The sequence below is a fragment of the Callorhinus ursinus genome, unplaced genomic scaffold (genome assembly GCF_003265705.2).
Source record: "Callorhinus ursinus isolate GAN/ISIS: 27379988/994484 unplaced genomic scaffold, GSC_fseal_2.0 scaffold12, whole genome shotgun sequence".
Classification (NCBI taxonomy): Eukaryota; Metazoa; Chordata; class Mammalia; order Carnivora; family Otariidae; genus Callorhinus; species Callorhinus ursinus.
The window spans coordinates 80578285-80594788 of record NW_027397074.1 but is presented as its reverse complement, the minus strand read 5'-3'; the positions used below and the strand labels follow the sequence as shown (position 1 = coordinate 80594788).

At 39.3% G+C, this 16504-nt stretch overlaps 1 protein-coding gene across 3 annotated transcripts in view; it reads left to right on the top strand.

Annotated features, from left to right (window-relative positions):
- The window catches only part of TPK1 (thiamin pyrophosphokinase 1), a 339219-nt gene that overhangs the window by 259703 nt on the left and 63012 nt on the right, over positions 1-16504 (top strand). The gene's annotated exons all lie outside the window — the stretch shown is intronic.

Sequence of the window (16504 nt, the reverse complement as noted above, 5' to 3'; positions counted from 1 at the left end):
GGAAGGGAGGGAGGGAGGGAGGGAGGGAGGGAGGAAGGAAGGAAGGAAGGAAGGAAGGAAGGAAGGAAGGAAGGAAGGAAGGAAGGAAGAAAGGAAGAAAGGAAGAAAGAAAGAAAGAACAGGCCCAAAATGGAGTCACGGCCCACATAACAGCAAACCAAGACTTTACTGCGCTTTCAGCCTGTCCCAGAAATGTGACCTTTAACCAGTCAATCTGGAATTTCCTGATCAGCTCTAGTGAGATAGTCTGGAGGGTAGACCCCCGCCCTCCCCTCAAAGGGAGGTAACCTTGCTTGAAGCAATCCACTCTTTGTTAGCAACTTCTCCCCCACCACCTTCTGCCTATATCAGCCTTCCATTTGTGCAGCGACTCCAGCTGCTTTCTACTTGCTGGGTGGGATGCTTTCAGATTCAGGAATCCTTGACTAAAGCCAATTAGGTCTTCAAACTCACACAATTGAATCTTGTGGGTTTTTTGTTTTTGTTTTTTGGGGGGGCTTTTTTTGTGTTTTTGTTTTTGTTTTTGTTTTTGTTTTTTGTTTTTTGTTTTTTACCACATAGAGTATGTGGAAGAGGCAGTACCTAGGAGGGAATCAAAGAAAATACCTGAGGTGAATCTAAAATGATACTTTTTGCCAAGGGAGATCTTTCTGTTTAACAGTACAACTAAATAAGATACGCTTTGAGAGTTCCCTCCAGACAAAAGTTTAAGGAACCCTGTTCATCACTGTGATCCAATTCTGCTGTGTCCCAGAATCCAGGAATTTTCCATGTCTGTGGAGTCCACCACTAGATGGTGGGCTTTCAGTCCATAGTGAAAACCAAATAGTCTTTTGTTCGTTATTGTCAGTCATCCTTGGTTCAAGGCCAGTGCTCTAGAATGGCCTATTTATTGATGCCCTGACCTCCATGGTTTCCATTTTCTGAATCCCACCTGCTTTTCTGGGCTTCTACAAAGCAGCACTTGCCTTTTGAAGATTTATACCCCCAACCAGATGTGACCTTTCATTTCCCTGACTCTTCAGATTGCTTTGCATGTCTTTTTAAGCCACTCACAGCTTTGGACTATAATACCTGTATAACTTCCTTAGCCCTTTCCCGACTAGATCATAAATTCCTTAAAGGCAGAACCTGGGTCCTAATCATTCTTGAACCCTCTAAAACACTGTCTATTGCCTTGGACATCTGTGAACCAATGTAAAGCTTGGAAGGAAGAGGTGGTGGGTTTAAATATCCGTGCTGGTACTTATGAGGCACGTGACCCTGTGATTCACTTCTCTAAGCCTACATTTTCTAATTTCTCAAACTGCAATAGTCATAGAGAAGAAGGGCCCTAGAAGTATGGAAAGGATTAGATGAGATCGTGTTTATAGAGTGTTGGGCACAGAGTGTAATAAGCAGTGGATATTATTGTGACAATTTTGGGGGTACCCAAAATATCAATTCAAGAGGACCCAAGAGTGGCCCATCTTAAGTGACTATCTGTGATCCTGATATCAATGACATTCTAAAATATTGACTATTGTAGAGTCAATAATATATAATAGCAAAAGTTCAGCTGAGAATACAGGCCTATATCCTTAATTAAGAAAAAAGTGAACAGTGGAAAATCACTTCTGAGTCTTATAAATAGGAAATTGGATTTCCTAATGGGTAATTTAAAATACTTTGGGAGCATAAATACACCTGGAGCACTCAAGCTATAAGTTGGTGACTCAGAGAAAAAGGGCACAGAATCCTGAAATAAGCAAAGCAAATGGCCTCTTAAGCTCTTAAAGAGCAAATTGCAAAAAATAAATTAATTCACTTAAATATGCATGAATCTCCTGAGTGGTGGAATATGCTGAAATGGTGCTGAGTGATTTCCTTTGTTGTGTGTGTTCTGAAGTATTAATAATGCCTTGTGCTTTGTGCCCTGTACCTTTGATTAGGACAAATCCCAGAATCTTCTGCCTTTTTAAATTGTTTTTAAAGCAATTTAGATGATAAAAAAGGAAATTCCAGTCAAAGTACAGATTGGTCTCATTGATTTGGAAAAATGGACAGCAGGTTTATCAAAGGATAGACGGATCCCAGAGGGAATGGGAAGTGATTCAGATTAAATTGTTGGAAGAGAGCTTTGGGGAGGCTGACATAATTTTGCAGAAACTTGTTAAAAATTTGAAACTTGTCAACCTTTCTCCTGAAACACGTGCCAAAATTTTATCAACCTCTCTGATACTGTGTGGCACAGCAGTTGAGGTTCCAAGAATCTACGCCATTGTAGACTGCAGGGTATATTTAGAATATTTATCAGAATTATTACTCAGTATTTCCAACACTCTTCAGATCCTTTAGTTTTCGTCATGGGAACCACAGACACGAAAATGCTGGTCTTTCATGTCCTTGCATACTTAAAAAACAAATTCTACAGTCATATAATTGAATAAGTCAATGAAAGGGGTCCCGAAGAGGAGGCATCAAAAGCAGAAGCAAACTATCCACTGAAGGACTATAATATTCGAGACCATGTTCTATCTGATTTTTTAAAGGGGAGGGCTCTAAGGAAATTACTGTTTGCCCGGCACACACCGATTATTAGGGCAGCTTTCTTTTATGGCAGCCTTTCATTTTTGATGCCAAGGCAGTGACGGGGAGCTTGGCCGCAGAGTGAGGGCTGGAGCGAGGAGACCCGAACAATAGGGTGGTTAAAGCATAGAAAAGGATTTGGCAGCCCTGCCTGAGAACAAAAATAATCAAAAGAAATGCCAAGAACCATAAAACCAGGGGAGTAGGGATATGAAATACATCAACTTGATTTTCTGAACATGGAGAAATATTAAATCTGTTCTAAGTCTGTTATGATGTCCATGTATTTTTGTGAGTTTCTGTATTACAGGAATTTCTGTTTTGCCTTAAGGCTATGAATAGAATGAAGTCAGATCAAGTTTTTTGTTATAGTTTATTTTTTTAAGTTTGGAAAAACACATACTTCTCCATGGTTTAAATAATTTGTAATTTATGTATAAGTGTGTATATGTATATCCCTATTGTTGAATATTTCCTTTGATGCCAAAGGCTCATCATTTATATGCTAATTTGTTCTCTTGGGAAGCTATGATATGTCACAATTACAAATAATATTTGAAGAGAAATCTTTTGTAGCAACTATAAAATGAAACAGCACATTCCAAGAAGGTGGTGTAGCATCTGCAAGAGCATGTCATGATGAGTCAGAAGTATTGATGCACCTCAAGTGTGCAGTAGAGAGATGCTGCTGGAAATGTAGGTGGGATCAGATCCCGAAGGGGGTGTGAACTATAAAAGGAAGTCTGGATTTCTCTATAGGCAATGGGGAGAGATTTTAAGCAGAGAAGAGAAATGATCACCTTTGTGTTTAGCGAAGATGACTCTGGAATCATGGTATGAATTGGATTAGAGAAAGATAGAGTAAATAATTTTTTTTCTTTTTAAACATCAGCCCAAGTATGAAATTAGAATCTTATGTCAATTATTTGACTGAGCACTCAGAAGAAGCATTTCTCACTTTTTCTAAGTGGTAAGGTCTATTGAGTGACATTTTCTAAAAATGATGGCTGCATTAATATATTATCTTTTTCAAGATGTACCATTGACCTTTAAAATTCCCAGGTTGAGGGGTGCCTGGGTGGCGCAGTCATTTGAGCCTCCAGCTCTTGGTTTTGGCTCAGGCTGTGATCTCATGGGTCTGTGAGATCAGCGGTCAGACTCTGCGCTCAGCTGGGCGTCTGCTTGGAGACTCTCTTCCCCTCCCCTTCTTGCCCTCCCCCCACTTTCATGCTGTCTGTGTCTCTCTCTTTCTCAAAATCAATCAGTAAATCTTTAAAAATATTATAAAACTCCAAGTTCAACTTCCATGTCTGCTTATGAAAGAGGGCATTCTCTTCTTCAGGCATATAATCTTTGGGATGACTTGGTTCTTTCCAACAAAAACAAGACTGGAAGTGTCTCTTATCCTGGTAAAATGTCCCAAATCTCTGTTTCTCTCACTTGTTCTGTCCCAAACAGAAGACCTACCAGTTTTTTGCTTAAAACAAGGTGATGCAATTTAGAGGACCAGATGTACTATAAATGAAGTCTGCAGACATTAGAAAATCTTCACAATTCCATACCTAGAACCCCACACCCACTCTGCTGCATTTCACACTACCTGCTGCTGCTTCTAGGATTATAGTTGTTGGTAGAATTCAAATATTACCTACAGAGATGTACTTATGTAGGTTCCAACTGTTCACTGATGTTTCATTAAGGGTATGTGCCCTATAATAAATTAGAAGCAGACATTTTTAGGAACTTTCAGTATGAAATACTGTTCTATCACCATTATTTTTCTAGTGATTAACTTGCTTTTCTAATAGCTCTATGAGATGTTTTTCTAATCAGTGTACATGAGCTGTCATCAAAACTAGAATTCCTAATTCTGAACCAAAACGGTTGGAGACCAACCAAATCAGGACCTTTACTAAGGTTTATGGGGGAAAAAAAACCATCAATCTTTCATTCCCTTCCCAGTTCTGTGTACATTATCAAACAATTTTGTCAAAGTTTTTCTACTAAAAAAACCTTTAAGAAATTTGAATACCTATTAGCATGTAGTATTATCTAATCAAAATTTGATTTGTGAGGATGAATCAACTAATATATTCATAATTTTAATCGTGTTAACATTCTGAAATTGGCTAATAATTACTTTAGAATTAGAGGTTCTAATTTGTACATTGGTAATGTGTTTCCAGTCACCAGCCAATGTCATAACAATAATACATTGTATTTCTATCTTCATTGAGATTGTGATGGACAGCTGAGATAGGATATTTCCACCAGAACTAGATATCAAACTTTTTTCCTGAATATTAAAAACTTCAGAAGTTTCCAAAGATGCCAGGCCATGTTTAGCCTGTGCTAGTCAAGCCTCTCATGTTCTCCGTGGTTTTAATTCAATGGAAGTCTGTGACCAGGGACAGCCTCTTCCGTGTCATTTTTACTGTCATAGTCCCCTATGTACCACATCAAGCAAACATGCTCTGCACACCACTAAGAGCCAAAAGCTTGGCCACATAGCTTTGTCCATGTCCAAATTAACATAAATCAGAGAGGCCTCAGAGAAGAAAATTCCATTGCCTGTGCATATTTCTAACAATGTGTTTTAAATCTGTAAGAGTCGAGTATGTTAACACAGGGATTTTAAACATTTTCTTAAATTGCAAAACCCTTTGCTCGACCAAAATTTTACCTAGAACCTTAAACCATAAAGAGCGACAAACAACTGTTTTGTTTGAAGTGTAGTACTACCATTACCACAAATAGTGACTTATCACATACAGTTTTTTTAAGTCACTGAAATGAGTTTATAACATTGTACGTATATTTCTTACTTTGGTTGTGGCCCCTGCTTTATTTTTTCTGCAAGAAATAATAGCTAACAAATACCAAGTGAATACTGAGTGCTTCCTGAAGTGTCAGAAACTCTTTTGAAGCATGTCTGTGAATTCTCCTATAATCCAACAATGTGAAGTACAGGGTCACAGGTAGGGTAATAACTAAGATACAGAGATGAACTTTGTTGCGTGGGGTCACGAAACCTGTAAGCAATAGAGTTGGAACTGTTCTCTGGCCATCTGATTCCAAAACCCATGGACCTACCACTCATATACCACCTCCTACCGCAAGTAAAAATAAACCTTCACCAGGACCTCCAAATTCACGGGGCTGCTATAGAGAGATTTTTGTCAGACAAACTTGAAGAGAATTTTGCAGAGAATTAGTTGCCTTATGGCTTTCTGATAAGTTAGCCCACAGGCCAAGGATTTTTGTCTTAGTACTTTCTTTTTTACCTCTTGAACTGTTTTTGAAGTAAATGAGGGTATCAACCGTGGCTGCACACTGGAATCACCTGGGAGGTTATAAAATGTACTGAAGCCTGGACTTCTGCACGTGGAGGGTCTCATTTAATTGGTCTATCTCAGTTGTTACCTAGATGTGGGTTTTTTGCTTTTTGCTTATTTAACTTTCCCAAGTGTTTCCTGTACAGTCAAGGTTACGAAGGGCTGCGTTTAAAGCTAAGCCGCCTTTCTGCTGTGATCATGCCTCTGCTCACATAGGGCATACATGAGATGAGTATAACTGATAGTGGGATGGGCTGCTCAGACCATTCCAAGTTAAGTTTTCCCATAATAGGATCAGTTGGTAATAGTGAGTCTTTATTTTTTTTCATTTTTTTCATTTAAATTTTGTTAGTTAACATAAATTGTAATATTGGTTTCTGGGATAGAATTCAGGGATTCATCACTTACATACAACACCCAGTGCTCAACACAAGGGTCCTCCTTGATGCCCATTACCCATCTAGCCCATCCCCCACCCACCTCCCTCCATCAACCTTCAGTTTGTTCTCTATCGTTAAGAGTCACTTATGGCATGTTTCCCTCTCTCCTTTTTTTTTTATTTTCCTCCTTCCCATATGTTCATCTGTTTTCTTTCTTAAATTCCACATATGAGTGGCGGCCTATGGTATTTGTCTTTCTCTGACTGACTTATTTAGCTTAGCATAATATCCTGTAGTTCCATCCGTGTCGTTGCAAATGGCAAGATTTCATTCTTTTCGATGGCTCAGTAATATTCCTCTGTGTGTGTGTGTGTGTGTGTGTGTGTGTGTGTGTGTGTGTGTGTGTATGCCACATTTTCTTTATCCATTCATCAGTCGAGGGACATTTGGGCTCTCTCCATAGTTTGGCTATTGTTGATAATGCTGAGTCTTTAAATGACTCTTCTTTAATTCCACAGAACCTAATATTCCCTAAAAATTCTCAAATGAGTTCTTGAAAAATAATCTCAGTGGGTCCTGTTCATTGTACACATGTTTTATGACCCCCTAGCTTTATACCTTTGTGATATGAAAAGCAATAAAATCTCAAGTTTGGAAAACACTATTTTGGATAATAGAACACAGGACTGAAAATGGGAACTTTCTGCAGGAAGGGAAAATCTTGTTTGTTTAGTTAGCAGTTGTGGTTAAAAAACTTATTCTTCATATGAGGCTCTTACTATTTCTTTAGTAACCCATATTGCTGGTTTCAGCTAGAGGGCATGTCCTTATGACTTTGACAGAGCCAGATGATTTGTGCCCAGGCAGGAGCTGCTAGCTAGCCCTAGCACGTGTGCAGACCCATCCATCCATCCATACACACACACGTAACGTACACGTACACAGAGATGGGGAGGGGAGGAAGGGGGAGAAAGAAAAGATTGATTTACATGCCTATCACTGCATTTTTTGCCAAGGGGTGGTCAAATAGCTTAGCTCTTTTTTCTGTGATGGCATGTGCTGGCAATTATGCTTCCATCTACAGTAATTAAACATATTCATTTGTTTTCTTGGAAATAACTGAAAGTAGATTATATGCCATCAAGCGATTTTCACTTCAGAAAACAAATACTTGTTTAGTGGTATAACAGCACCTCCCCCAAAACATGTATACTTCCCCCTACTACCAATTTTGGTGTATTGTGATTTTTTTTTTTTAATCACGACTATTTAGTTCCAGTAAGTTCACTTATGCTCTCATATTGAGGATGTTCCTTTTATAAATTACAAATTAAAATTTATATTGTGGTTTACTCCTTACTTTTTTCCCTTTCCATATTCAGATTATAATGATAATTTTTTTCTATACAACTTTATATTTCCTGTAGAGATATTTTCTTTTTTCTGAGGATTTTGTTAGAACATGGATTAACAGAATCCTTGGAAGCATGCAAATACTTGCCTAGGAAAAACACGAATGGAGGAGGAAAAAAATAACCAATGTGCTCGAAATCGAAGCTTATTCCTTCCAGTTGCTGGCAGTGCTCCTTTTCACTGGAGAGTAGCAGAAGAGCAGAATTCTCTCTTGGATGCCTCCCCCTTACCCCCATTAGTAACTGCTGACTATGAATGCACAGAACAATTAGTATTGAATCAGGGAATCACTAGAGTTGTACTTGTTTGTTGTTTTTTTTTTCAATTAAAATATGTTACATGCAATATTAGAGGAATTGAAATTATTATGTCCAATGATACACTGACCTTATAGTAAATTTGGAGAATTCTTTTAAACAAACTTCCCAGCTGTTCACTAAAGCCTTGACACATAGGGAAGAAGAGTAATGTTATGCTGTTTGTTCAAACAAATGGCAGTTTGTTCCCAGCCAGGATTCTGAGAGCCCTGGGGTCCTTGTTGGATTCCTTTTGATACCTCAACCTCTAGATAATTGAAAAAATAAAATCATTGTGGTCCACTTGAGGAATTGTGAGTCAAGATTGATATAGTACATCCTTTCTTTCTCTTTTTGTCCAGATTGTCATTCTGCTTTCTCATCATTCTAGTGCTTTCACTCCTTCTGGATCTGAAACATCTGTCTCTGTATTATTCCTCACTCTTTATTTCTGTCACTAAGGTTCAATTGGCCATATGGAAGGGAAGGATGAGAGACTGCTTGAAGCAAAAAGCTCTACAGAAGGAAAAAATAGAGAACACCTCATCTCTCCACTGTCAGCTCCTTAAAGTAGTAACTGGCTCAGACAAAGGCCAAGAGAGATTGCCAGCTTTGGTGGCATAGGTGAGCTAGTATTCATCAGCCAGCAGAGTCTGGTAAGGCCTGTCCCTTAGTGCAGAGCATAAGTAGCCATGAGGGTGAGGACTACAGGGCAGCTGTGTCTTTTTAGCAGTCTAATGGAAGAAAGCATTTCCTTCATGGGGAAACTTTATCTTAGCACTCAATGGCCATGATGATTACCTGCCAGACTGGCCCATCCCTCCTGCATGTTTCAGGATTTACCTGTAAAGAAATGGCCAGGCTAATTAAACATGCTTATTGAATGTCTGATCAACTATGACTCGTTTTCTAGGCTGGTACTTGAGTGTAATTCAAGTGTATAGGAAAAGAGAAGAGTCTGATCCTACATGGCATAGTTTGAACTACTTTGCCCCTGTTTCTACAGTTACATTACATTGGCCATTAGTGACCCCTTCGAAAAGGTTAATCAATCAGTCAGTCAATGTGAAATAAAAGTCTGGGATTCAGAACCAGAAGCCTTGACCTTTCTTCTTCCTAAATGCTTTAGCCGATTTACAGCAGTTTCTTGCTCCAGCCCAGGATGACAGACGCCTTCCTTCACCTCTTACGGTCTGACTGCAGTAGAGCACCTCTGTCTTCAACCCTCTGTCCTTTACCTTCAGCGGACACTAAATCTACCTCCCTGCAGAAAATTACCGAACTTCCTGGGCTGGGAAGTAAAAATCAAGTGCCATAAAAAAGTATTCTTTTGGTTGAGTTAGACCCAGAATCTACAGGAATGATTTATTATGAATCAGTTTATCAATGAATCATTTGTCCACTTCAAGAACAGACATTATACTAATACCCGCAACAAGCTACAGTAGATAAAGCAGGATAAACAGAATCATTTCAGCAGTTCAGCCTTTGTGGGACCTAATACTCAATAAGGATGTTTTAATTAAATTACAAACTAAAGTTGTGTCCTGCCATCGCAAAGTGATTTTAGAGCAAAGGTGGTTTTTGCAGTAGCCAATATGATACTTTGCTGTGTGGGGCAGTGATAACAAGGCCAGGCCTGTGAGCGGAGCATCATTGTTGGGCCTGCAGTGCCATCTACAGAGCAGACTGAATAACGTAAGATTCCACTTGTTAGGCACTTCAAGTAATGCAGCCACAAGGGAATTGAGCTGTGTATGTGTTTGGAGTTTACAGTAAGACTTTGATACTACATAAAGAAAAGGTTATATGTTTGCAAAATGCTATTATCGTACTTAAGTCTCTATCAGTTAGACTCCTCAGGGAATGAAGTGTTGGGTTTCATTTTTTTTTATTTAATTAACTGGAGAGCCCATTTGTTTCAAAAGTCCGTTTGATAATCTCTGTAAGATGTAGTTTTTTTTAACTTTATGGTTACTTTGAATAGATTGTATGGGACTTAATATTAGTTTCATGATTTATTTATTTATTATGTCTACTGCTTATATCAATCTCTCCCTGCCAGAACATAATCATGAGAGAGAGATTTTTTAATCTATTTGCTAATTTTTCTAAGAACCTAGAACAGTGCATGCACAAAAGCTTGTACTCAAACATCTACAGGTGAATGAGTCAGTGTCACTGTATATTGCTAGTAAGAGGACCAAATGTGGAAAGTCAGTTGCTCTCTTTGAGTCTTAGGTTCTTGCGTTTAAAATAAGATGCCAATACTTGTTCTTCCCATCATTCTGCTCTGAAAAGTAAATGAAATAATGAATGGAAAAGCATAGTAGACTGTAAGGCACTATTTAATTTAGACATTTCCCCCAGTTGTTTTTGTTTTGTTTTTGGTAGAGTTCTAGAGATATAGACCATATAAGACCCCCCCAACTTTCCCCATAATTTTCTGAGGTACTTTTAAAATGTAGATATCTGGGCCCCAGATCATATAGGTTGGGGCCTGGCAATTGTCATTTTGTAAAAAAATTCAGATGATCCTAAAGCACACTAAACTTTCAGAACTTCTGGCATGAAAAAGAGGGGGAAATCGGATTGAATCCAAAATTAAAGTTGCTCCTTTAATATTAGCCCTCCCTAAATTATTTCCAGATAGGAAATTATTTCTGATAAAATGTATTTCTTTGTCAAAAGGAAACTACAGAAAAACTGAATTGATCTATTATTTAGCTTATGGCGTAGTGTACTGCCTTTTATAAATATTTAGAAGAGAAGGATCTAGACATATGTAAAAAAGAGCCCCCTAATATATCAAAAGTCTTCAGTGTTAAGAGAATTTTACATACATTTCATAAAGTGTAGAAGAAAAGTTATATTAATTTTAAAATTAATTTTTTTCATCAACAGAGTCATTTATTGAGCTTCTACTGTGTGTCAGGCACCAAGGAGGAGCACACAGAGGTGTTAGAGAAGGTCCCAGCCTTCAAGGAGCTTCCTGATGGCTAGGGGAAAGGAAAAGGGGATGGGCGGAAGCTGGTGTCACTCACAGGCTTCGCTCTTCTCTCTGGTGGTCTTGGGAAGTAGAAGGACCCACAAAGGGACAACTTGAACAGGTGCCCAAGACATATATACACATGCACAAGACACCTGTGCAGAGCCCACACAACGATAGAAGCCCTGTATAAGACACAAGAAGTGTATGTGCCACACGTGGGTGGGACCCACATACAGAGTCCATTTGTGCATAGACGACATGGGTATGACAAATCTAAGGACAAATCTCAGCTTTTATAAAACTGATTTTCCATTTTATTTAGGAAATGCCACTTGTTAATTTTTATGCAAAAATGCTGTGCACTATGTTTTAGCATATTACAAAAATAGTTAACTTCTTAGCATTAAGTTTATTTCTCTGCCATCTTCTTTTCTTAAGCATTTTTTGAGGAATAAATGGGAAAGGCCACATCTTTAAGGTGACCAGATTTGTAGATTAACCATGGAAGAATAAAAAAGTTTTTTTTTAATAATAGGTTTATTGATAGATATATGCTTCCATAACATGTAAGTGTCTCTTAGGCCAATTAAACATGTTTATACTCATTTTTATATTTGTTTTGAGAACATTGTCTGTATGCTGAGTCATTAATTCTCTACCCTATAGCACTTGCCTTAGAGTATGAATGAGTGAATTAGATGTTTCCTCTAAAACAAAGCAGGAGTACTTTGGATAGTGGCTAAAAGTGGAATTTGCAACCAGGTAGTCTTAGGTGCAAATTCTGGCTCTGTCACTAGATTTCTTCCTTTAACTCATCTTCTAATTATTATGTACAATCATGTCTTTATCATTTATTCATATATATTCATTTGTATAGTCTTTTTTGGGGAGGGGCTGTCCATATACCAAGCACCATCGTGCTGGTACTGTCAAGGATAAATCAAATCCAAGAATTCAAGGGCTCCCATGACACATTTGGGGAAAGGGTCATAATATAATGAACAGGTAAAATACAAGTATGATAAACAATCAAGATAAGTAGGCACTGTGATAAGCGGCATGGAGGAAATGAGTAAATTAAAAGCAGAGTAATTGAGGAAGGTCACATTAGATAATAAGGTTTCCATGGAAGGTGCTTTTGAAGAGGTGAGATGAAAGGATGAGAACGAAGTTGGTATGCAGAGAGCTAGGGGAAGCAGATGCATAGTAGGAAGGGAGAGGGCTTGGTGTGTTGGAAGACCAGAAGAGCGGCCTGGGACTGGGGAGAGTGGTTGAATGGGACGTGCATGGCCATGAGATCGAGAGGGAAGCCCTGTCGGCCATGTGTGCATTCTGTTCTGAAAGTTGTAGAACCAGGGAGTGATACTGACAAATGATTTGCATTTGAAAAACATTACGCACAGAGGTGTAATTATACCTCCCAAATATTTCTTGACTCTTCCCCTCATCTCCAGTTCTAATACTCTAATCTGAACTGAGCTCATCTCTCATCCCATCTAATTGTCTCCCAGCCTCCAGTTCTATGCCTTCAAATACATCCCTTACAAAACTGCCAGAGCAGATCCTGAAACTTCTGATGGATCTCCTGTACGTGCACGGGAGGTGACATCCAGGCTCATTAGCCAGCTCATCAGGATGCTTTATGGCATGGCCCCCACTGTCTTAATCCCCATTCCTCACTATTTTGTGCCTTGAACTTTTTGTTTTAGCAACAGCAAGCCGCCATCAGGTCCCCCGCACCTCCCATCCAGTTCCCACCTCCCATCTTCCTGGACTTCCATCTGTCCTCCCCTTTTGGACCAATTCCTCATTAAAAAAAAAAAAAAAAAAAGTCTTCTTGTATTCCTTACCCCTGCCACTACAATCCACAACTCACTGTGCCATTATTTCTATATAATGGCCTTACCTGCCTGTGAGTTTCCCTGAAGATTTTCAGAGAAAGGTACCCGGTAGCCAAGGAACTTTCAGTAAAGGTTCGGCAGAGCTTGGGGTAAAGACAGCCATGCTGATGAATGAGCTAATGTTGGTCGAGTGCCCAGCTAAGCCAGCCCTGGAGCATAGTCTGTGGAGACAGTTGGTGCTCACCGGGTCGTTCCCTGTCCTTCTTCCTTTCTCGCTTTGCCCCCCGTCTGTCTGGCAGACTCCCGTTCCTTCTCCCCATGTGCACGTCCTTTACACGGGGCACTCTGCTGGTAGGCCTTGCAAACAGATGGGAAAATCCTGAGTCGGCCTCCAGAGGACTTAGGCTCTAGTAGAGGAGCTGGAGCAGATTCCAAAAAGAAGCAGCAGCTATACAAATGTGTAGGACGAAGTGATAAATGAGATTATGGATAGAAAGAGCTAGTTTTGAACTGAAAAGAAAGTCTCACCTCATTTATTTCTTGGAAAAGAAAGCTGGAGAAAAATTTTGCATTACTAAGCCTTCATTACTTTTCCAAAATATCCTGCAGCATGCTTACTAATGTATTAGGAAATTCTCATGAATAAGTCACTCTAATGTCACATCTCAAAATATGTGAACAAAGGGTATTTTTTCAAGTTTTTCTGCATACTTCATTTTGTATGTTACCTCTAGGGAATGTATATATATAGTTAAATATACTTATAGGTTTGATGTACCGTAAATCCCATTACTCTTTAGATAATCTTGCTTAACTGCTAATGAATGTATAAACCCATTTATATTACTTAAAATATGTTTAAATGGATTCTAGTATGAAAGCATTTTACAGTTTGAAAACATTTTTAAGAAAATTATTTTTAATATATACAACAGTAAAATCCGTTCAAGTTAGATCTTATACACACACATCAGAGCTCTATCCTAATTGGCTTTACTATTCTGTTTCATTATTTTTTCTCATAAATCTAAGAATATCCAATTTCTAAGCATTTTAAGACATAAGAGATTGTCTTTCCCTCCCAAATAAGTAATTTTTAAAAATTCAAGTTCTGAGAAACTTCACTTTAAATGTCATTCATTTCTATCGGCCTAACTAGCACAGTGCTGATGTGCGACTGATCTCAAGAATACTGTAGTCACTCGGAAGAGACACGATCTTGCATGTATATGAAGAATGCAGTATATAGGAAATTCTGTGATGTGTGCCAGAAAATATGCAATAAGAAGTACATATAGGGGGCACCTGGGTGGCTCAGTTGGTTAAAAGACTGCCTTCGGCTCAGGTCATGATCCTGGAGTCCCAGGATCTAGTCCCGCATCAGGCTCCCTGCTCAGCAGGGAGTCTGCTTCTCCCTCTGACCCTCCCCCTTCTCATGCTCTCTCTCTCTCTCAAATAAATTAAAAAAAAAAAAGTACATATAGGATAAATCACTGTCATGCTCTGGAAAGACCTCACAATTCAGGTTTGAGTTGAGCTGGGCCTTAAAAGTTAGGTAAGAGGAATAGGTAAAAAAGGAAAAAGGGGGTGGGGGGTGGAGGTAAGAAAGGAGAATATGAACTTTCCTGGCAGGAGGAAGAATATAAAAATGCATGTGGAAGCAGGAATGAGCATGGTGGCAACTGAGCAACCCACATTTTCTCCTTCTACTTAAAATACCCTGAAACCTAATTATCCTATTATTCAGGATAAAGATAGGCCTGTCATAGAGCCCAGTGAAGGCAACTCTTATGGTGCCTCATATAGAAGAGAACTGAGGAGCACAGAGGTTTCATCCTTTGTAGGTAGGAATAGACTTAAGTGTGGGACGGGGAAGGGGAGGGAATATTGACCTGAAAATAGCACTTGTCAGCCCTGACCAAGGTTTCAAATTCCTTGAGCACGTATTCAACCAGGATGCAAACAGCAACTAATCCTTTTAGCTGAAGAACAAGAGAAATTCAGTTAAATCCATTTGGGATAGCTTGACAGTTAATAATTTTGTGCCCCTGCCTCCCACATACCCCATCCCTCAGTCTAGTGGGTTTAGTTAAAATTGTAAAATTGCAAAGACTTAGTGTAATGTAATTCCCCACCAAGTTTTCATAGCTGCATTACCATGATCCAGTAGTGAGTCCAGAAGTAGGTGAGCTAGGATTGTATCCTTTAGTAACATCACTTTGCTATCACCTGGGTGTTATATTATTTAAATATTTCTTTTCAAACTAAAAGAAACTGTTCTATAGCAATTTGAGAGTTTAAGGTCCTTAAACTATGCTATGTACAGCAGAAAGTATAGAACCACATTAATGATGTAGCAAGAAGTGAACAGAAATCCAGTGTATGACCAATAAGGTATGATTCTGAGTGCGCGTGCGCGCACGCACACACACATACGATTGTGACAGGAGAGGCATGGAGACATTTCCAAAATAGAGGAAAAAAGAAACACCTTCAGTGACCATCTTTAGTGCTTTTAGTGTTGTTTATGATGCTCCCAAAAAGATGTCATGGATGAAATGAATATGTTGAAACTTCAAGGCTGATTGTAATCATGAAAAGAACCTGATGTAGAAACCACTTAGATAAAGTGTGGGGTGGGGGGCAGGAAAAGGGTAAGGGAACCTGATTGGGGGAGAGCTGTGTGTAGTGGTGGGGAGGAAGCTGGGAATGGACATATATACAGCTTTGCGTCTTTATGTACTTTATGTGTTTCTAGAAATAAAAAGAGAATATGCTTAAAACCACAATCCCAGTTATTAGCCTCCCACAGGATGTTTCTTTGCTGGTCTGAAGAAATGTGGCATGTGATTAGCCCTGTCTTCCCACTGCAGTACAGTAATTTCCCCATCCTCCTTAAACATGCAATGCGGGGGAGAGAGCATATATTGTTCATGTAAATGAAACATGAACAGGGGCGGGCATATATATCAGATAGTGTTAATCACCCTGAATGTTTCTGTGTTAACTGACTTTGAACTGCTCACGGGTGGTAGTCGCTGCAGGCTCTGATTAGATAAATGGATGCAAATGGTAATTGTAACTGATGAATGATTGATGATGGCTTTATGTGTGTTTCCTTCTGCACCCTTGGAAGCAGCCTCTGGCCTCCCAGAAATATCGCTTATAACCAGAGGATGATGATCAGCCTAAAATGCAGGCTCTAGTTTGTTTTCTTGGCGGGGGCGGTGGGGGGCGGGGGCGACAGGGACGTGCAGGGCAGTGGCCATGGCATATCCTGGGAGGAGTGGGGCAGTTTTTTCTGTCTGTCCCCAGTGTCATGACTTTGTGTGCCAGATCATTGTAAGTTAGAGCAGGAGGGCCAGAGAGAGAGTCTAGGTGTCAGCATGGGCACTTTAGAAAATCTAGCCAGTACTGCACTGCGGATTTCTCAATTAAAAGTACCCAGCACTAGAAAGCTAAGCAGCCTGGCTTCTTGGTTTAAGAATCACTGGCCTACATTAAATAATAATAAATACATTTACACACATACTTATTTTAGTACAGCATCTCCTAAATTTTAGAACAAATTTAATAGATCTCTAATGCTGTTCAGATAAAATGGTAATTCTTGGCATCTCTCCAGAGGGGTGTGTGTGTGTGTGTGTGTGTGTGTGTGTGTGTGTGTGTGTGTGTGTGT